Raw genomic sequence first — 20,423 nt, 5'->3', positions numbered from 1 at the left:
GTGTCCAGTGTAGTGGTGTCCAGTGTGGCTCTTAACCAAACCATTCATCTGCCAACTTTTTATCCAAATCCACAGAACAAGGGGGAGAGAATTCTGCATTCTTTGGACGTATACATACAGCTTAGATTCTACTTGGACAGAACCAAAGTTTTCAGAAAGACAGAGCAATTACTAGTGGCATATGCTGCAGGATCACAAGGAAAGGCTAAAGTTTTCAGAAAGACAGAGCAATTACTAGTGGCATATGCTGCAGGATCACAAGGAAAGGCTATCTCAAAGCAGACTATTTCAAAATGGATAGGCCACTGCATTCGTTTCTGCTACTTGTATCATGGCAAGCCAGTGCCTAAGGGCATTAGGCCACATTCCACCAGAGCTGCAGCCACTTCAGCAGCCTTTCTCAGGGGAGTACCAACCAAGGACATTTTAGAGGCATCTACTTAGAGTTCAGTGCACACCTTTACAAAGCACTATCATCTGCCACTCTACTCTAAATCCAGGGCAGGCTTTGCCACTGCAGTTCTGCAGGGTCTCATAGCCGTTCCTAATGCTGTTTAGCTCCAGCCTCCCAACCATTGCTTTTGGAATCTACCCAAATGTAATGACTGCAACAGTGAAACATGAAGAACATAGTACAGTTGTGTACACTTGCCATAAATGTAGATGTTCGAGTGTATTCACTGTTGCAGTCCAGGTTACCCACCTGCCATCCCCACTTTTCTTCCGATGGAACCTATCTTTCCTTCTCTAATTTATACAACCTATGTGGTGTATTTGCTTGTGGATGAAGGTAAAGTTTATATTGCTGCAAGTTGTTTTATATATAGATATAAATTTTGACTACCCTTTAAGGGGGCACCTGACATCTGGGGCAAGAAAAACTAAAGAAAATGGTGTTGGCTGCTTCTTTTATACTCCTGATGACCTGACGTCAGGGAAGGGGCAACGACAGCCGACGCAGGACCCAAAACTTTGGAATTCAGGCTGACTGAGGGCAACCTGCCAGCAGGATTACCCAAATGTAATGACTACAACAGTGAATACCCTCGAACATCTACATTTATGGTAAGTGTACACAACTGTACTTTCTCTGCTTTGACTTTGGCCTCTCTACTGCACAAATAGACCAAGTGCCTTGATCCTGTCATTGCCTTTTGTAGAATGAGAGGAGTTCAGATCTTACCCTTTCTGGACAGTCTGCTCATTCAAGCTTTTTTCAGTGATATTCTGCTTCAGGATCTCCAATTTACAATTATTCTTTTACAGCATCTACTGTTCACCTTAAACTTCCAGAAATCAGCTCTGACACCTTCTCAGGATCATATTTTCCTCAGTTGTAGGCTTCAGACCATCCCTTTGCTGGCATCTCTGCTTGTCCCAAAGGCCATGCCTCTTGCTGCCTTTTTCCAGTCTCTTCTTTCTCTGGCTTCAGTCATGGCCAAGGAATTTTTCAGGGTTCTCTGTATCATTTTTCACCATTTCAGGGGCTCCCTCTAGCCAGGCTCCACATGAGAAAGCTTCAGTGGTTCCTGAAGTCAGTGTGGCTTCAACGTTGCCACCCCTTGGACTTCCCAATCCATTCCTTCCCTCTCTCAAGCTTGAGCTTTAGTGGTGGATACTTCAACTTTCTGTCAACCCAGGACTTCCTTTCCAGGCTCCATTCCCAACTTAGGAGCTCTTACAGATACCTCAGACAGAGGATGGTGGCCTCCTTCGACTCTGTGAAGGTTCAGGGTCTCTGGGCTCTCATCAGAGGTTGGACCACATCAATGTAAAGGAAATGAGGACATGTTTCTAGCTCTTCAGGCTTATTATTCCATCTTGCATCCCGGGTCCCTCAAAATTTTCACAGACAATGCCACAGTGACATGGTATGCAAACTAGCAAGGGGGCTCAAGGTCCTATTTCAGGTTTGGGATCTAGCTGCCCAGTATCAAGTGACTCTTCAGGCAGTTTACATTCCCTCAGAGCAGAATCTAGAGACAGACTCTTTGAGCAAGTCCAGCACTCAAGCTCATGAATGGATGCTTCACAGAGATGTGTTCCTGGACATTGTCTATTGGTGAAGTATTCCTCAGTTAGTTCCAGACATCTTTTTCTATTTGGTTCCAGAGTCCCAAGTCCTCTGGCTTGGAAAGTGGATGCCCTGTCTTTTCCTTGAAATGCAGAGTTTCTGTATGCCTTCCCAGCCCCTTCCTCTGTTACCATGATCTTGCATAAGATTAGGTAGGACTCTCCAAAACCTTGGTAGTGACTCCTTTTTAGCCATGACAGCATTGGTTACCTCTTGTTTTTCACTTGGTCAGGGGCAATCACCAGAATTTATCTCACCAGGTGGCTCTTCTCACAGAAGACAATGAGTCTCTTGGACATCCTCACTTGTCCTGTCTTTAATTGACACTGTGGGTGATAGGGTTTTGGTCCTTTTTTGGCATCTCTTTTCTGACAACATGCTTCGGGTCCTGTGGGAGGCCAGGAAACCCACTAACAGGAAATTGTGTATGTCCAAATGGAAAAAATTTTGTGTCTGGTGCCACTCTCGCCATCAGGATCCTCTATCGGTGGAGGTTCCTCTGGTTCTGTCTTATTTGTGTGATCTGCTTCATGCTAGTTTAGCATATTCTTCAATTGAAGCTCACCTGTCTGCAAGATGTTCTTCGTGTTTCACTGTTGCACTCATCACATTTGAGTTTTCTGCTTGCAGTAGCCTCAGTCTGCCTGATTATTAAAGTCTTGGGTCCTGCGTCCGTTGCTGTCTCATCTTCCATGACGTCAGGTAGTCAGGGGTATAAAGCATGCAGCCAATGCCATTACATCAGTCTTTCTTGCCGTGCGGTGCCCGAAGCAGAAGCAGTTCGCAAGTGCCGGTCGGCCGACTCCTGAAATTTTTGTTTTCGAGTTTCAGAACTGAAGTCTTCAACTAAAGCTAAGTACCCCGTTGGGGAAACTTTTTCTTGCTCTAAACCGATGTCATTAAAAGTCAATAATTGCATTTCTTGTGGAAAGCAAATACCTCATAAAGATTTTCATTCTTACTGTATTCCTTGCCTAGCCCCTGACCACGACGTACCTTGCTGTCGGTTTTGTGCCTTATTTAAATGGCAAACTATTCGGCATCGGTATATTTACACCTCTAAATATTTTGGTACCCGGTTCAATTATCCAGATATGTCTTCGGTAAGGAATCCGACTACTGACATTCTGAAAAAACGCAAAGATAAAGACAGAGACAGGCCGCCTAGGTCCAAAGCTGCCGACGACGCTACTGTGACCCATTCGGAGACCGGTGTGCCGCGAGATGCTTCCAACTGTGGAACCTGCGGATTTCTGTACCTTGGATGGGTCTGGAGCCGCTGTGTAGGCACCAGCTTGTGAGGGTGTATTCAGGCCTACTGACTTGCATATTAAACCGACGCAATCTTCTTCTTCAAGGCCTAAAACTCGAACCTTGCCTAAAAAACTGACGCCAAGACCGCATGGTCAGGCCTCTGTGCCTAAAAAATGATAAGAATGGCTTAAGACCTTATTACTTTAATCAGGAAGCTAACCTTCCCCCTCTAAGAGACCTAGGACTGAATTTGCCTATGATACTTCTGATCAGGATTCTGAAATTTCTGTATCCTCTGATGACCAAGATTTACCCTTATCTAGGATTCTGATGCAGAGGACTCTATTCCCTCTGCTTCCCCTCCAGAGGATTTCTCTTTTGATGAAACTTTACATGCTGTTAGGGAGCATTTCCACTGGAAAAGCCAGGATTACTCTGATTCTAAAAAGAGGCTTAGGGATTTCTTACTCCTACCCCAACACAGGCCTTTAGCTTTTGACTGTTGTTTTTGTTTTGGGCTACTTCCCCTGTTCACCTTGTCCCCGCCTTTTATTTACAGGGGTTTCCCCTTTAAATTCCTTTTTAAAACCCACCTCCGGGAAAACCCCAAGGGCCCAAGGGGGAAACTACCTCCAAAAATCCACCCCGATAAAATTGGGAGGGTAATTAATTCCCTTTGCAACCTTGGGCCCTTAGGGTTAAATCCAGTTTCTTGTTTAAAAAATGGATTTGGGTTGCTTAAAAAAAAGATTTGATTTGATTGCTGAAAATGGAACAATTTAATGTTTTTTAAAAAGGGCATCTTTTCAAGTGGTTTTGTTCTAGAGGCATCTTGCAGGGGCTTTTGAGTCTGTTTTAAAGGGATTTGGGGGGCCTTTCCCGACTGTTGCAAAGCGGGGCCCCAAATCAGGCCCCTGTTTAAAAAAAAAGAAGCAAATTATGAAAAGTTAAAAATTTCCTTTCCCCTCCAAGTTTTAGGCACCCCAAAAAGGCCCCGCCTCTTCCAGGCCCTAGCAAAAGCCACAAACAAGTTGTCCCATAAAAAGCTCATGGGGGGCCCCCCAAATAGGGGGTTTTAAAACTCCCCCTTTGGAAATTCTTGCAAAAAACTTAACCCTTCCAAGCTTTTAAAAATTCGGAACAAAAACTAAACCTTACCCCGGGAAAAATGGGTTTTTCCCTTGGGGTTAAAATTCCCCAAAAAAAAAAATCTCTCAAGCCCTGTACCAGAAAGGGAAAAAGGGGGGGTTTTTACTAAACTTTTTGGTACCCAAAAAGACAATCTTCCATCCCCCTTCTACCAAAACCCCTTTTTTGGGACCAAAAAAAAGAGCAAACCCCACCCTTCCCATCAGGAAAATCCTGGGGAACCTGGTTTAAAGGAAACCCACCTGCACCCCTCAGGGTCTTGCAGGTCCCATCTTCGCAGGGGATCACATCAGCTCCCTGCCCTTTGGCCAAAAACCCCGTTCCCAAACCTGGTGTCATTGCAGCAGGCAAAAAATATTCATTTCCCAACCCGGTATTGTCTTTCACAAAACCCAAAATACTTTTAATATTTTGACAAGTGCAACTTTCGGGTCCCTAAATGAAAAAAATCCCGACCCTTCCCAAATTTTAAACCACAAACTTGAAACAATTCCCCCTGGTTTTTCCCGGCAAAATTTTTTAACCTTTTTCAAACTAATGGAAAAACCCTGTATCTAAACAAAAATTTCAACCTTTTCAGGTCCCGACCTTTTTTCCTATCAAACTGCTAAGAAAAACTGGTTTAAAAAAACCTTTTTCAACACCAGGCTAAACAATACCTTTTCCCTTCCACAGTTAGATTCCTTTTGGGGGCAACCTGCCCCCAAAAAAAAAAAGGGGTACCATTCACACCCCCTCCCCAACCCAAAAGACTTTAGAATGCTGGGGGACCTCAGGAATCTTCAGGGCAAATGGAACCCGCAAACACCTGATTAATAAAAAAAAAGGTTACTCTCGACAGCCTTCGGGGCCCCACTTAGGCAAAATGGTAAAAGGCAACCGAGGGAATAAAAACGGGGGAACTACCCCTCTGGACCATGGGTTTTGGGAAAAAGTTACTAAACATTTGGCCCAGTTTGCCAGTTTTAAATCAAAATCAAAAACCCGGGCCCACAAGTGGAAATGGAACCAAAACTTTAAATGTTGTAAACAAATACCCAGATTCCGTTTTTTCCCCCCAAAAAAATACCCGAAACAGAAAGGAAAAAAGCAAATTAAGTAAAATACAAAAATGTTTTTTTTAAAAAAAACCCCGTTTCAAATTTTCCTATGTTTAAGTAAAAAAAAAAAATGCAAAATAAATTTAGAAAGACCAATGGTAAAAAGTGATTATTAATACATGAATAAATAGGGGCAATAATTCAAATAATGATTGTAAATAAATTTTAAACAAAAAGACCATTTAATGAATTTTTAAAATCTTGGAAAATTTAAAACATAAAATATTTAAAACTTTTTAAAATTGAAAAAAGGAAAATTTTTAAATGAGAAAACCCCGAATGATGAAAAGGAATTAAACCTGTTCTTTTCGATAAAATTTTTTAAGTAAAACATTTAAAAAATTTTTTATGGAACCAATTAAAGTAAAAAACCCAAAAAAATAAGCTCCTCAAAGAGTAAATTCCTGATAAATGCTGGGTTTTGTTAATTCCGAATTTTTTCATAAAAGTTATGTAAATGTTTAAAAAAATTTTGGGTCGGAAAAAGATTTGAGCCTGGCTGAAATTTCCCCAAAAAGGCAATATTTTTTTGATTTAAATGCCAGCCACCCCTTTTTTCAAAACCCCTTGTAAAATTTAAAAGTTTTGTATTTTAAAGGTTGGCCCCAAATTTGGGCCTTTTTTTTTATGCCTCACATTAATTTCCCCCGTTTCTGGATTTCTGAACCTGAAGGACAAAATAAAACCCCGTCCTTTTGAAAAATGTTTAAATTCTTGTTTCCCTTTAGAAGTTTGGTGGTAATCTTTTTCCCAATAACCCCGGTTGTCAAAATTTGCGATTAATGTTTTAATACCCCCCTCCTATTTTTTGGAGAGTTTATCCTAATTTCCCCTTTTTATAAAAAATTTTTCCAGGGAAATTATGGTTAAAATTCCCGCTTTTAATATAAGAATTATTTTAAATTTTGGGAAAACCCTTTGGATTTTGCTTTTGGGGGACTAATAAAATTTGTTTTTTTTGGTTTTCTCCCCGGGGTGTAACATGATATTTTCAAAATTTGGAGAATCACTTTTAGACCCCCTTTTGGGAAAATTTTTTCAAAATGTATACAGATGTTTCATTTTTCTCTAGAAAAAGATGTTTATTTGGGGTAAAGGCCCCACACCATTTATTTCGTCAGTCAAAAAAAATTAGGTTTTGTTTTTAGAAAAATTAACCCAGATTTAATTGTATTTCCCCAAAATTATGTGTTACATCTGCAAATCCAACTCGTTCAAATTACCCGGATGATTTGGGAATAATTGTCTGACTCTTTAAAAACCATGTAAGTATTAAAAAAGTAGGAGTCCCTAAGCTCCAGGCTTCCTTGGGTAAAAGTTTTTATCTGTTAAAAAAAAATGTTTTTTAATTAGAACAATTGGGTTTCCCCATATTTAAGATTTAATCCACCCCTTAATTGGGGTGGGTTTTACATTTTAAAGACCCTGGGTTAACGATTTTGAAATTTTTGAAAACATTGGGGCTTGAATTTCCCCCCAAAAAGTTTTTGGATTGTTTGAAAATTTAGAGTTTAGATCCCTTTTTATTTTCCCATATTTGTAATTTAAAAAAAAAATTTTTTGTTCAACCTTTGAGGGAAACATTTTACAAATTCCCCCCCATCCCAAAAACAAGAATAAAAATTTTTAATTTAAATTGGGAATCCCTTTTTTGAACATGAAGCCAGTAATTTTATAAAAATAGATCTTTAAAAGCGTTTGCCTGGTAAAAATTTCTTTTTTGTTATTCGATTGCCCCGGGATTTTTTTTGTTGGTTTTCCTTGGTGTCCAAAATTTTAAAAGAAGGGAAAATTTCTTATTGATCAGCTTTTCATAGGTGAAATTTTTCCCAAAACTAACTCTCGTTTTAGAATAACGTTTTGATTTGTTACAAAAAAAATCTTCACAAAAATTATAAAAAAAAACCGGTATAAATTCGGCCCTTTTTGTAAAAATTTTGATCTTTGAAATTTTAAAAATTGGAAATTTGTTGATTGTTTTTTGGTAAAATTTTATCAGACCCTATTTTTATTATTTTTTTTTTTTGGGTTTTTAGTCAAAACTTTTTTTTTTTCCTAGTAACGTTAGATTCAAACGTAATAAAGGCTTCAAAACATTTAAATCCCCTTTTTTAAAAAGCCTGGGCTTTTGAGTTGGGGACCTACCGGATTGCAAACCAACAGTTTTCTCAAGGGTCCCCTTTTGGAAAATTAGAAATTTTTTATCTTTTTCTTTGAACTTTTGTTTACAATTTTAAAAATTTTTTTACCTGAATTTTTTATTTGGGGTTTAATTAGAAAATTTTTTTTCCGGAGAAAAATTTTCAAAATTTCAAAAGTTTTAAAAAAAAATGGACCCACTTAATCACCCATTTTTTTTATATTACCCAAAAAGGTTGGGCAAACTCAACCCATTTATTTTTTTTGGAAAAAAAATTTAAAACAAATGTTTGACTAAAACTTGGCCCTTTTGGGGGTTAAACTTCCTATTTAATTGTTCACTTTAAAAAATTCCTGGGGACCCCAACCTCCCCCTACAAAGTTCAGACAATATATTATCAAGGTCCATGCTGTGACAATCTGTGAGTCTAATACCAACAATTGCAGAAACACAGTAGGGTTGGGGATAAACCCACTACAAGAGTGAGTTCTATAATTCAAATTCAGGGTTGTCAGGAGTGAGGAGCCTACCAATAGCACCAGGAAGAGCAGACCAAAAGTGGTCAACTAACAATACCCAAAGGATGGATTTTGAAAACAAAAGGACCACCAATGCTATGTACCAACACCTCCTCCAACATCCACAAGCACTATTTATGTTTATGATTATTGATCGAATTGTGGGTGATCGTAGCAATAAACAGGGCTGGCATGGCATTCTGAATCAGAAGGAGAAATATTGGATCATTACTTTGGGAGCTATTTTCAGTCCAGGACTCAATGATCATTTTTGACCTTGATTTCCTTAAACTTTTCTTATGTCACAGTTGTCCACTATATATCCTATCATGTGAACATACCAACATTCATATGCCGACTTATCATGACTATATATACCTATGAACATCGTTACTCAGGTATCACTTTACTTCTTGTAAGCCAGTGTATGTTTCTTACTTCATTCACTTCAGTGTATGTTTCTTACTTCATATACCAATTGGTTCCATAATCCATATATTTTTATAATGTTGTTTTTTATCATGATGATATATGTTTATCAGATTTTTTGCTAACCTAGTACAGCAGGATATTGAATATTTCCCCTGTATTTTGCACTCTGCACATTTCTGTGCACTTTGCTTTGACTACATCAGGGTGGTTATCAAATCCATTCCATTATTTGCTATATTTATAATATATTGTCCTGTTATAATATATTCTCATGTTATTAATATGTTCCATACATATTTTAGCATAACTGGTCTATCTAAATATGTATACTGTTTTGCATTTTTTTTTAAATTATCATTACTAGTATCATTCATTTTGAATTGCACTGTTTTTGGTGTCCCTACTGTTATTCATGAATATTAATGAATGACAGGGCAGTTTTTATGCTCATTGGTCAATTCATACTATATATATGCATATGTATTTTTTATCCTCTGTTTATTCGTCTGTAACACACTGAGGAAGGCATATTCTGCCGAAACCGGTCTATGGTTATTTGGGTTTACAAATAAACCTTTATATATTGTATTTTTGACTCTGGAGCCCAGATATAGACCAGTTTGCCTCCCCCCAGAACTACCAATTGGACAAATTCTGCACAAGGACTCCCCACAAACAAGCTTGGAAAGTGGATGCCCTGTCCTTCAACTGGAAAAATCTATCAGTTTATGCCTTTCCTCGTCTGCCTCTCCTTTCCAAAGTACTACTAAAGATCAAACAGGATAAACCAAGGACGATACTGATTGCACCAGACTGACCACACCAATTCTGGTATCCCCTCTTGCGCAGTATGTCACTGCTGGCACCATGGCACCTGCCTCAGGCCCCTACCCTGCTGTCCCAGCAGGAGGGCCAGATTCTGCATCCTCAACTTCAAACCCTGAACCTGGCAGCCTGGCTAATTGCTTGACCTCTCCATTACCAACCCTCAGGAAACAAGTGTTGGATGTCATTTTGGAGGCAAGGAGGCCTAGTACTAGAAAACCTTATGCTGAATAATGGAAAAGATTCTGTTCCTGGAACCAAACTCAAGGGATGGGCACAGCAGCGCCCAGTTTACCTCAGATTCTTTAATACTTAAATGAGATGCTTCACAAGGACCTTTCCTTTTCCTCCATCAAAATTCATGACTCAGCCATTTCAGCTCATTGCAACACAGAACCACCCCTCTTCTCTCATCCACTGCTCAAGCAATTCCTCAGAGGGGACAAAAACTTAAGACCCCCAGGAGAGCTTCAACTCCAGGCTGAGACCTTAACTTTGTATTGGAAAAACTCACTCTACCTCCTTTTGAGCCAGTTGCAAGTGCAGAGTTAAATTTCCTTTTAGCAATCACTTCAGCTAGAAGGGTATCTAAATTACAGGCCCTTATGGCAGTGGAGCCTTTCATCATCTTTCATGCGGACAGGGTGTCCCTCAGGACCAACCCCTCCTTCATGCCCAAGGTGATATCCAGTGTGGCTCTTAATCAGTCTATTCATTTGCCAGCCTTCTTTCCTAATCCACAGAACAAAGGGGAATGGATACTGCACTCCTTAGATGTGCACAGACAACTTAGATTTTACTTGGACAGGACTAAACCTCAAAGGAAATCTGAACAATTGCTGGTGGCATTTGCTGCAGGGTCAGAGGGGAAGGCTATTTCAAAGCAAACCATTTCTAAATGGATAGGCCATTGCAGTAATTTCTGTTCTAAGCACCATGGAAAACCTATTCCACAGGGGATAAGACCACACTCAACCAGGGCTGCATCTACCTCTACAGTTTTTCTCAGAGGTGTCCCTACCAGGGACATCTTAGAAGCTGCTACCTGGAGTTCTGTACATACTTTCACCAAGCATTGCCATTTGTTTATTTTATCTAAATCAAGAGCTGGTTTTGCCACTGCAGTCTTGCAGGGACTTGTAGCTGGTCCTAATGCTGTCTAAACTCCTCCTCCCTTCCTTAGCTTTGGGAATCTACCCAAATGTGATGACTGCAACAGTGAAACACGAAGAACCGAGTACAGCTGTGTACACTTACCATAAATGTAGATGTTAGAGTGTATTCACTGTTGCAGTATTGGTTACCCTCCCTCCAGCCCTCTGACTTTGTTTGGCTATACCTCTATTCTCTTTTTCTGTGCTTAAAAGCTTTTTGGTGTATTTGCTTTTTTGTTGGAAGTATAACCTTGCATATTTATATTTAATTGCTTCCCATTAGGGGGGCACCTGACATCTGGGGCAAGAAAAAATGATGTAATGGCGTCGTCTGAATGCTTTATATCCCTGACTACCTGACGTCATGGAAGATGAGACAGCAACCGATGCAGGACCCAAGACTTTGATAATTAGACTGACTGAGGGCTACTGCAAGCAGATAACTCAAATGTGATGACTGCAACAGTGAATACACTCGAGCATCTACATTTATGGTAAGTGTACACAACTGTACTCTCTGCTTTTCTGCCCTTCACTCCTCCTCTGGCCTCTAAAGTTGAGATTAAGCAATTTCTTAAAGGTGTCCTTCATGGCAGGCCTCCTAGGAAGCCTATTCCAGCTTCCTGGGACCTCAGTTTTATACTTGAAAAATTGACTTCTTTTGAGCCCGGTTCTTCAGCTTCCTTACAACATTGTACTTGGAAGACTGTTCTTTTGGCTCTCACTTCAGCCAAAAGAGTGCCTGAACTTCAGACTCTTAAGGCTGTTCTTACTTTCTTAGTTTTCCACAGCGATAGGGTGTCTCTTTGTACAAACCCTTCTTTTATGCCCAAGGTGGTTAAAGAGTCCTCCCTTAATCAGTCTATTCCTCTGCCTTCCTTTTTCCTTCTCTGCAGTCAGCAAGAAGGTTCTTCACACCTTGGATTTGTAGAGACTGCTCGGATATTTAGATAAAACTACAGATGTGAAGTTGTTAAATCTCGCCGTTTATTCTCACTGATGGGTTCGGAGCCAATAGCAAAGCTCATGGTTTGCCAGTAGCTCGAGACCAAGCCCCTTATCCCACAATGCACTGGTGGAATTACCTCAGATCTAGTTTGCCACGGCAAGAGAGATCTCAGTGATCCAGTTAGCTCGGACCATTTTGACAAATCGCAAGTTAAAAAAAAACTATTTCTTTATAGTTTTTGGGTAATTGCTAGTGTTCAGTGTTTTTAGTTTAAAATAATAATAGTTTAGTAAGTTAGTTTTTTTGTAGAGATCTACCCTGTGTGTAGTTTTTGTTTTCTTGGTGTTAGGTCCTTTCTTGGCCCTATTTAGTCTTGCTATCTTCAAGTGTTATTAGTTTTCTTAGTGTGGGCTTAGTTAGCCCTGTATTTAGCCTTTACAGGTATTTTTTTGTGGTGTTCTGTTGAAAGAATGTCTGATGAGAGAGAGAAATCTCACCCAAATCGGGGTTTAAAAAGTGTCCAGATTGTGGACAGAAAATGTCCGTTACGGATGGACATGTCCAATCTGTCTGTTGTCTGGGGGCTAAACACCTCCAAGACTCCTGCAGTATATGCCATTCCTTTTCATCGAGAGTTCTCTTAGAAAGGAAGAGAAAACTTATAGATAGGGGGTTACTGCAGCATTCATTTTCTGAAGTGTTGGGTAGCCAGGAAAGTGCTAGCACTTCGTCAAAATCTTCAAAGTCTTCTGATTCCAAACAGACCAAGAGGGCAAAGAGATCAGAGGGTACAGGATCATCAGTGTCCCTTTGGTTCGGAGCCAGCTCCCAGTCTTGGAGCCGGTCCCCGAGGTCCCCTCATCTCCTCTGCTCCAGTCAGCACCTTTTGTGCATTCCTCCAAGTCTTCGGTCAGCCTATCTTATTTGGATATGGATCGACTAGTGCAGAAGCTTTTAAAGGCACCAGGACTTGCTAAATTGTTGTCGGCACCGACCACTTCGTTGGAGCCGAAGACCATTGAACCGGATTTGACTACTCCTTCTCCGAGCCGTACTGGACCCTTGGAGCTGAAGGAGCCGGAACTGATGATTGTCGAACCGTTGGAACCGAGACTCGCACCGGGGAAATCGGTTCCATCTACTCGGACGTCCTTGGTGCCGACCGAGGATGCTAGGAGCCAATGTTCTCCTGTTTGGTCCAGGGAGGATAGTCGGACTGATGTTGGTGCCTACTCTTCCTCTCGGGGCTTCGGCTTGGATGAGCTTGGCTCCTACCTCAGGCTCGGAGCCTATGGTTTTGGAGCGAGAGGATCAGATGGTCCTTTCAGGTCCATCTACCCCTTCTCGTCAGAGCCATGGCACCTTTGACGCCATGAGGAGAGTCATGTCTCCTAAGACATAGTCAGCATCGGTTTGGCCTTCCCTTTCCCCTCAAGTTACTGTGCCCACTTCTTCATCTACCAGTCCCCTTGCAAAGCGTAGAGACCTAGAGCCTCAAGTACCCCCACAGGTCGTCCCCTGCTTTTCCGAGACCTCCCCAGATCCAACCACTGAGGTACCCAGGAAGAGATTGTGCAAGAGGAGGCACTTGGACTCCCCACAGGAGTCTTTGACATCTGACACTGACCTGGATGAGACAGAATGGTCCCCTCGATCCCCCTCTGAGGATATCTCCTTTGCAAAGATATTAGAGATCCTAAATCAGAGGGGCGGTTGGCAGTCCAAAACCCCTACTGAGGACGAGTCAGTGCTCTTAAAGGCTTTTGGGTCTCAACTTTCCACTTCTTGGGTGTCTCTGCCTTACGATGAACTCATGGACCTGATCTCTTGTAAGGCGTGGGAGTCGCCGGAGGCCATGGAACCTGTCCCTTGGAAGCCGAACAAGTTTATCTCTGCCCCAGTGGACAAAGACTTTTTGACCAAGGGAGTGCCTGTTGATGCCATGGTCATAGTTGCAGCCACCAAAAAGGAAGTGTCTGAAACATCCACATCTATCCATCCTCTTAATAGAGAGTCTAGGATCATGGATAAATATGGGAAACTCATGTTTAGTTCAGCGACCTTTTCTCTTCGATCGCTAAACTACTTAACCCATTTCACTAGACTCCAAAGAGATCACCTGAAAGAGCTAGGCGATACTCTTCAGGGTACAGTAGCTGCAGGGGTGGCCGACAGATTGTGAACTCGTCCATGCGTCTCATATCATATATGCAGCTGATATTTCGAGTAGAGCCGCTAGTTCTGGCATTGCTCTGTGGAGACAAGTCTGGATGTGTCTCTGTTCCTTTGCAGAGCCCTTTAAGTCTTCCTTTATTAACACTCCATTTGATGGCTCATCACTGTTTGGGCCTAAAGTAAAGGAAACATTAACCAGGTATGAGCAGGAAGGCAAGACCCTATCTGCCGCTGGAGTCCATTTTTCTACCCCTACTCGGCTCTATCCCAAGGGCGGAAAAATGTGGTTCTGAAAAGCACAGGGAACCTTCCAGAACACACACATGGAGAAACCCCCTCTAGAGGCAGAGGAGGGGGTTATAATGGAAGACGCCGCCCACGCGGCAGAGGGGGTCCGCAACAACAGGGCGACAGAGGACAGTTCTCTGGTCAGCCCTACCAGTGCCCCTGAAGGGAGGCCCAGCTGTCCGGCTCTGGAGGCAGTCGGGGGTCGCTTATCTTTGTACCCAGAAGCCTGGCTAAACATAACATCAGATACTTGGGTTCAAAGCATTATTTCCAGAGGATATTTCATACCGTTCTCTACCACTCCCACTCCTGTATATAGAATTCCAGATGTTCCACCCAGTCTCAGGGAACAAGCAATCATAGAGGTCCACAAATTGCTAGAAAAAGAGTCATCCAACCAATCCCAGCAGACCAAGTTGGATTCAGAACTTACTCAAGATTCTTTTTGGTACCAAAGAAAACAGGGGACTGGAGACCTATCTTGGACCTCAGCAGACTCCATCAGTTCATAAAGAAAGAGAAGTTCTGAATGGTCACGCTTCAGTCCGTTCTTCCCTTCGTAGGGAAAGGCGATTGGATGTGCTCCATAGATCTCAAGGATGCATACTATCACATAAGGATGAACAGACGCTCCAGGGATCACCTGCATTTCCGGCTGGGAGCCAATCATTACCAGTTTCGAGCCCTGCCCTTTGGTTTCACTACAGCCCCCAGAGTGTTCACCAAATGCATGGCAGTGGTCACGGCTCACCTGAGGCATCTAGGATTCCAGGTGTTTCCATACCTAGACGATTGGCTCCTCACCGCTACCACCAGGCATCAATTGACTCAGGCAACACAATACACTCTGACACTCTGCCATCAATTAGGCATTACAGTCAACTTCGAAAAGTCTGCCTTATTGCCATCGCAGCATACTGTTTTTATAGGAGCAGAGTTAGACACCTCAACCACCACTCTACGTCTTCCAATCAAAAGAGTCTCACTTCTCCGCCAACACATCAACTCACTGGTGTCAGAGAACAAAGCTACAGCAGCAGAGGTCTTGAACGTGCCAGGTTTGATGGCAGCTGCAGTCCTGGCCATACCACTCGCAAGGATACATATGCAAATCCTTCAATGGCTCCTCTTTGCTCAGTGGTCTTACCAGAAACTGCCAATGCATCACATAATTCTCATCACAGATACCTGCAAGAAAGACCTTCAGTGGTGGTTGACATCTCTTCATGTCACAATCGGAAGGCCCTTTGCCCCCCCCCCCCCAGTAGCCACTGTGACCATGGACGCTTCCCTGATAGGGTGGGGGGGCATTTTCAGGGAAAGACTGCCCAAGGCACATGGACGGATCAAGAGTCACATCTGCATATCAATGTTCTGGAGTTGAGAGCAGTACTTCTGGCATTGCAGTACTTTCAGTACTCTCTTCCTCTAGGAACTATTGCAATTCAGACGGACAACATGTCCGTATTCTGGTACTTGAACAAGCAAGGTGGAACCAAGTCTTACCCCCTTTGTTGAGAAGCCCTCAGGGTCTGACAATGGGCTGTGTCATCCCAGCATTTTCTGTTAGCAACGCACATCCCGGGAAAATCCAACGTGATAGCGGACAAGCTAAGCAGGGCGATATTGCTCCCTCACAAGTGGTGTCTCAAACAACAGGTTGCGGAGTTGATTTTCCACAAATGGAGCCAGCCTTGCTGCAACCTCTTTGCCAGCCACATCAATTCAAAATGCAGAAGCTACTTTGCCCTAATACCACCTCCGGGACATCACCTGAGAGATGCACTCATACACGATTGGCCCCCGGGTCTCCTTTATGCATTTCCACCCTTTCCATTGATACCCAGATTTTCACAGAAAGCAAAATCGCTGGGAAGGACTGTCATCCTCATAGCCCCCTACTGGCCTCGACAGATTTGGATCCCATTTCTCCACCATCACCTGTTGGAAGATCCATGGATCCTGGACCCAGTTTCCGACCTTCTGATGCATCCGTCAGGGGACCTCCATCCTTCCCTGCAGTCCCTGAAACTGACTGCTTGGCTAATCCACTTCCCCTAATTGCCAGGCTTCAATCAATTTCAGAAGATACAAGACAAATTCTGTTGTCTTCTCACAAGCTATCCACCAGGAAATTATACTGCAGTAAGTGGAAAAGGTTCTCAATTTGGGCCAACACACAGAATATTGACCCTTTCTGAGCTCCGTTATCGCCCATTTTAGATTTTTTGACAAAGATTTTTAAGGAAGGGGCAGCAGCTGCTACAGTTCGAGTCCAGTTAGCCGCCATCTCAAATTTCCACCTTGGATTCGATGGCTCGAACGTTATGGGCCATAAATTATCTAAAACTTTTCTTAAAGGTGTTCTTCGCTTGAGACCTCCTGTCAAAATTCCTTATTCTCCCTGGAATTTAAACTTTATGCTATCTCAAATTATTCTCCCCCCTTTTGAACCAGCATATTCTTGTGACCTCAAATATTTATCCTGGAAAACTATTTTTCTAGTGGCCATTACTTCTGCCCGCAGTGTGTCAGAACTTGTCAGACCACCTTACATGATTTTCCATGCCGATAGAGTATCTCTCAGAACAAACCCCTCATTTTTGCCTAAAGTCTGTTCTGAATCCAGTATCAATCAGGTCATTGAGCTGCCAGTGTTTTTTCCCAACCACTCTAACAAATTGGAATACGTGCTTCACAAACTCGATGTACACAGGCAACTCCGATTTTATCTTGACAGAACTAAGGATATTAGAAAATCAGATCAACTTTTTGTATCCTTTTCAGAAGCCAGAAAAGGTAATCCAGTGGCTAAACCAACTTTATCTAAATGGTTATCAGATTGTACATCCTTTGTTTATGCAAATGCTAACATTCCTTTGACACACAAACCTAAGGCTCATTCTACCAGAGCCATTTCTATGTCTTCTGCCTTTCAAGCTAAATTGCCCCTTGACCATATTTGTGCTGCAGCCACATGGTCTAAGCCTCATACCTTTATCACACATTACAAAGTAGATAAGGCTTCCAGGGATAGGTCTTCCTTTGGTTCCACGGTACTTAAAAACGTACTTCCATGAGCCACCCAAGATTGAGGGTACTAGGGACGCTACCCATCAGTGAGAATAAACAGCGAGATTTAACAACTTCACATAAAGAAGTTATGTTCTTACCATAACGTTCCATGTGAGTTGTTTATCTCGCCTTTATTCTCACATCCCTCCCTCCTTCCCTCTCCTGGCAGACAGTAGACTTAGAGGCTAGTACTATCCTGGCTCCTCAGTATTTCTTTCCTTTGGAAATTGTTTCCCTTTTAGAGTAGGGTAAAGGTATATGTGTGTGTGTATATGTATATATGTGTGTGTGTGTGTGTGTGTATATATATATATATATATATATATATATATATATATATATATATATATATATATATATATGTATATTTGCAGCAAACAAGATCTGAGGTAATTCCAACAGTGCATTGTGGGATTAAGGGGCTTGGTCTCGAGCTACTGGCAAACCTTGATCTTTGCAATCGGCCGTGTCGGAGCCGAGGTTTGGCTCCGAACCCATCAGTGAGAATAAAGGCGAGATAAACAACTCACATGGAACGTTATGGTAAGTACATAACTTCTTTTTATTCACCGATCTGTGCAGGTTTTTATTTTCTTTCATCTCCTGTCTTTGGGTTTGGCTGTTTCTAAGCAAACAATCTCTTCCAGGACTTCTTAGGGCATTTCTTTTTGTTATTCTTTTCATGGTAAATCTCTTTCCTTATCAGCGAAGGCTCATTCAACCAGGGCTGTTGCCTCCTCTGGTTAATTTTTCAAGAATACCAGTTCCATCCTTGAGGTTGCTGCTTGATCATCTGTTCATACTTTCACTAAGCATTACAAGCTGGATGTTATTTCCAGGGCCATAGTCCACTATTCTGTGCTGCATCTTTTGGTTTCATTTCACCTCTCCTTAACCATTTCTGTGTCAAATATTGATCCATATGAGGTTGTTATTTGAGATATCTGTACTTGCCACCACATTTGTGTATCTTCCAGTTTTTATTCCTTCTTATCTGATCCTTTTCATTATATTCTTTCATTTTTGGCACATTCAGTTGCTGTCCGATTTTATGTCTCTTTTGGTTTGATGGCCATTTCCACTTGATACAGAAATGCTTCTGCTAAATTAAAGGAAGATATCATCTTGAGGCTTCTCCTAATGTTTTACAATTTTCGGTGTGTTTGGATTTGATGAAGTCATCGGATAGATATGTGGTGTTACAATTGCAGATGTAAACAAGTAATCAGTTTTGAAGAGGCCCGTACTTCCTCAGAGTGAGGAATCTAATCTTGATATACATTATTTGATAACTATAAAGCATTTTTCTTGTTTTCATATCCATTTGATGCAGTACTTTTTGGGACCAGGCAGTCACTCTAAAACTGCAAGTTAGAATAGGAAGAGCAAATAGATTTATAGCTTGGACTTCATTCCTAGATGACAAGGCAGTTTTCAGTACAAGTTTGTGTTCTGAAGTATTCCTTACTGAGCTTTATTCTCATTTGTTCACGTTTTATTGCCGATTCTTCATCTGTTCCAGAATATGTATACACTTGCTCTTGCTCAAGTTCCTTTATCACATTCCTGCCCGAGGTTTATATTTTCCTGGTACTGCAGCTTTCCTTTTTTAAATGATGCTTTTGCAAATTTATCAAGACCAAATGTCATTCTTGTATCGTCTGTGAAAGTTAACCATTTGTATTTGTGCTTTCAACTCCTCATCTGATGAACTATACAGTAAATCATCCACAAAAAGTAGATAAGAAGTCTTAAACAAGGTTGGTTTCTGGGAGCCAAATTGTAACCAATGCCTAATCTGTTAAGTAACCAGTTTAATGGGTTTAGGGCTAGTTAAAACAGCACCAGTGACAAAGAATCACTTTGGGAAATCCCCCTTTGAATTTTTATGTTTGGAATAATAATTTTGCCCTTTGTCATAGTTCAAATGCAAACTGGTTTGCCACACTTTCATTGTCACTGTAATCTATCCACGAATGTGGGATGCTGTCAAATGTTTTTGCAATCCATCCATGCCATACTTGGATTCTTCCCTGTTTTACAACTCTCTGCTATGGGCTTTATTTAACAAGTAATCCTTTTTCTCCATATAACTTTCTTGTTAACTTTTTGTTTTATTGCCATAATTCAGTTTTTTTTTTTCAAACTACTCTGTCTTCATTAATTCTAGTATATAATTTGTATATTGTTGGATGGCAAGTTATTGGTCTGTAGTTTCTTTCAGGTACACTTTTAAGCAGGGATATTGATTTTTCTGTTGTTAACCTGGTTAGTGTCCGTGCAGAATGTGCATATAAATCTTACTCGGGATAGATTTTTGTGTAAAGATGTTAATACCTTTAGCCAGAATTTAGATAGTGCATCTGGGATTGGGGTTTTCTCATTAAGAGCTTTTCTTAATTTTTTTTTTTTCAATTTCTCTGTCCGTTACTCAATCCCATTTTAAATCCTATACATTAGAGCTTCTTACTGTTTCTTTTAATTTTTTTTTTTATCTATTCTACAAGTTTCAGTGAGAGATGGTTTATTAGATTCAACTTACTAACCAGTTGCCAGAAGGATTTTTGAAACCATAAGCTACAGTCCCAGTTAGTGACTGTCTCCTTTATATTAAACCTCACCGTGAGACTGACGTACAACTCTGAATGTTCAGCCTACAATGCAGGCACTAATATTGCAATGTGTCAAAATGCCATGCTCCAACTTATTTTATTAGTCATGGCTCTATTTCTCTGTGCCATGGAACCAGACTTTCTTTTTCCTTTTAACTTTTTTGTTTAAGTAATTGTTGATTTCATTGGGGAAGGTGTTGCCTTAGGTGTGCGTTGTTTTGTAAGATTTGTGTTTGTAGAAGTGTGCGACATTTCATTTTTTAATCTTTACTGTCTACAGGGCCTTGTAAGATTTGTGTTTGTAGAAGTGTGCGACATTTCATTTTTTAATCTTTACTGTCTACAGGGCCATGTTTCATGATTGGTAAAGAGAGGATGGTGGTCATAAATGCATAGTGTTGTGAGTAAAATGGTGTTAAACTCTTTCTGACAGTGGTAGAATGGTAGTAAAAAGTACTTCCACTTCTGTTCAGAAAAATTTTTTTCTTTTCTTTTTTTTAAATCCTTTTTATCATTGTGCATAGGTAGAATAAACAACAATAACAGAAATGTTTGCACTAAGTCAGGGAAGTATGGTGTGCTGAATTTGCAGTAGTCATAGTTATTCTCAGGTACTGTATGCTCAGCCCTGAGTTCCTGCAGTTTGGTACAGCTTGTTTAGACCCAAACATCACTAGC

General features: G+C 41.2%; 1 protein-coding gene across 2 annotated transcripts in view; it reads left to right on the top strand.

Moving 5' to 3' along the window:
- The window catches only part of ENTPD6 (ectonucleoside triphosphate diphosphohydrolase 6), a 921,044-nt gene that overhangs the window by 283,561 nt on the left and 617,060 nt on the right, over positions 1-20,423 (top strand). The window lies entirely within an intron of this gene.

Source organism: Protopterus annectens, chromosome 1.part2, assembly GCF_019279795.1.
Source record: "Protopterus annectens isolate FY-2018-M chromosome 1.part2, PAN1.0, whole genome shotgun sequence".
NCBI lineage: Eukaryota > Metazoa > Chordata > Ceratodontiformes > Protopteridae > Protopterus > Protopterus annectens.
Note: the sequence above shows the minus strand (reverse complement) of the source record. Positions and strands in the feature narration are given on the sequence as shown.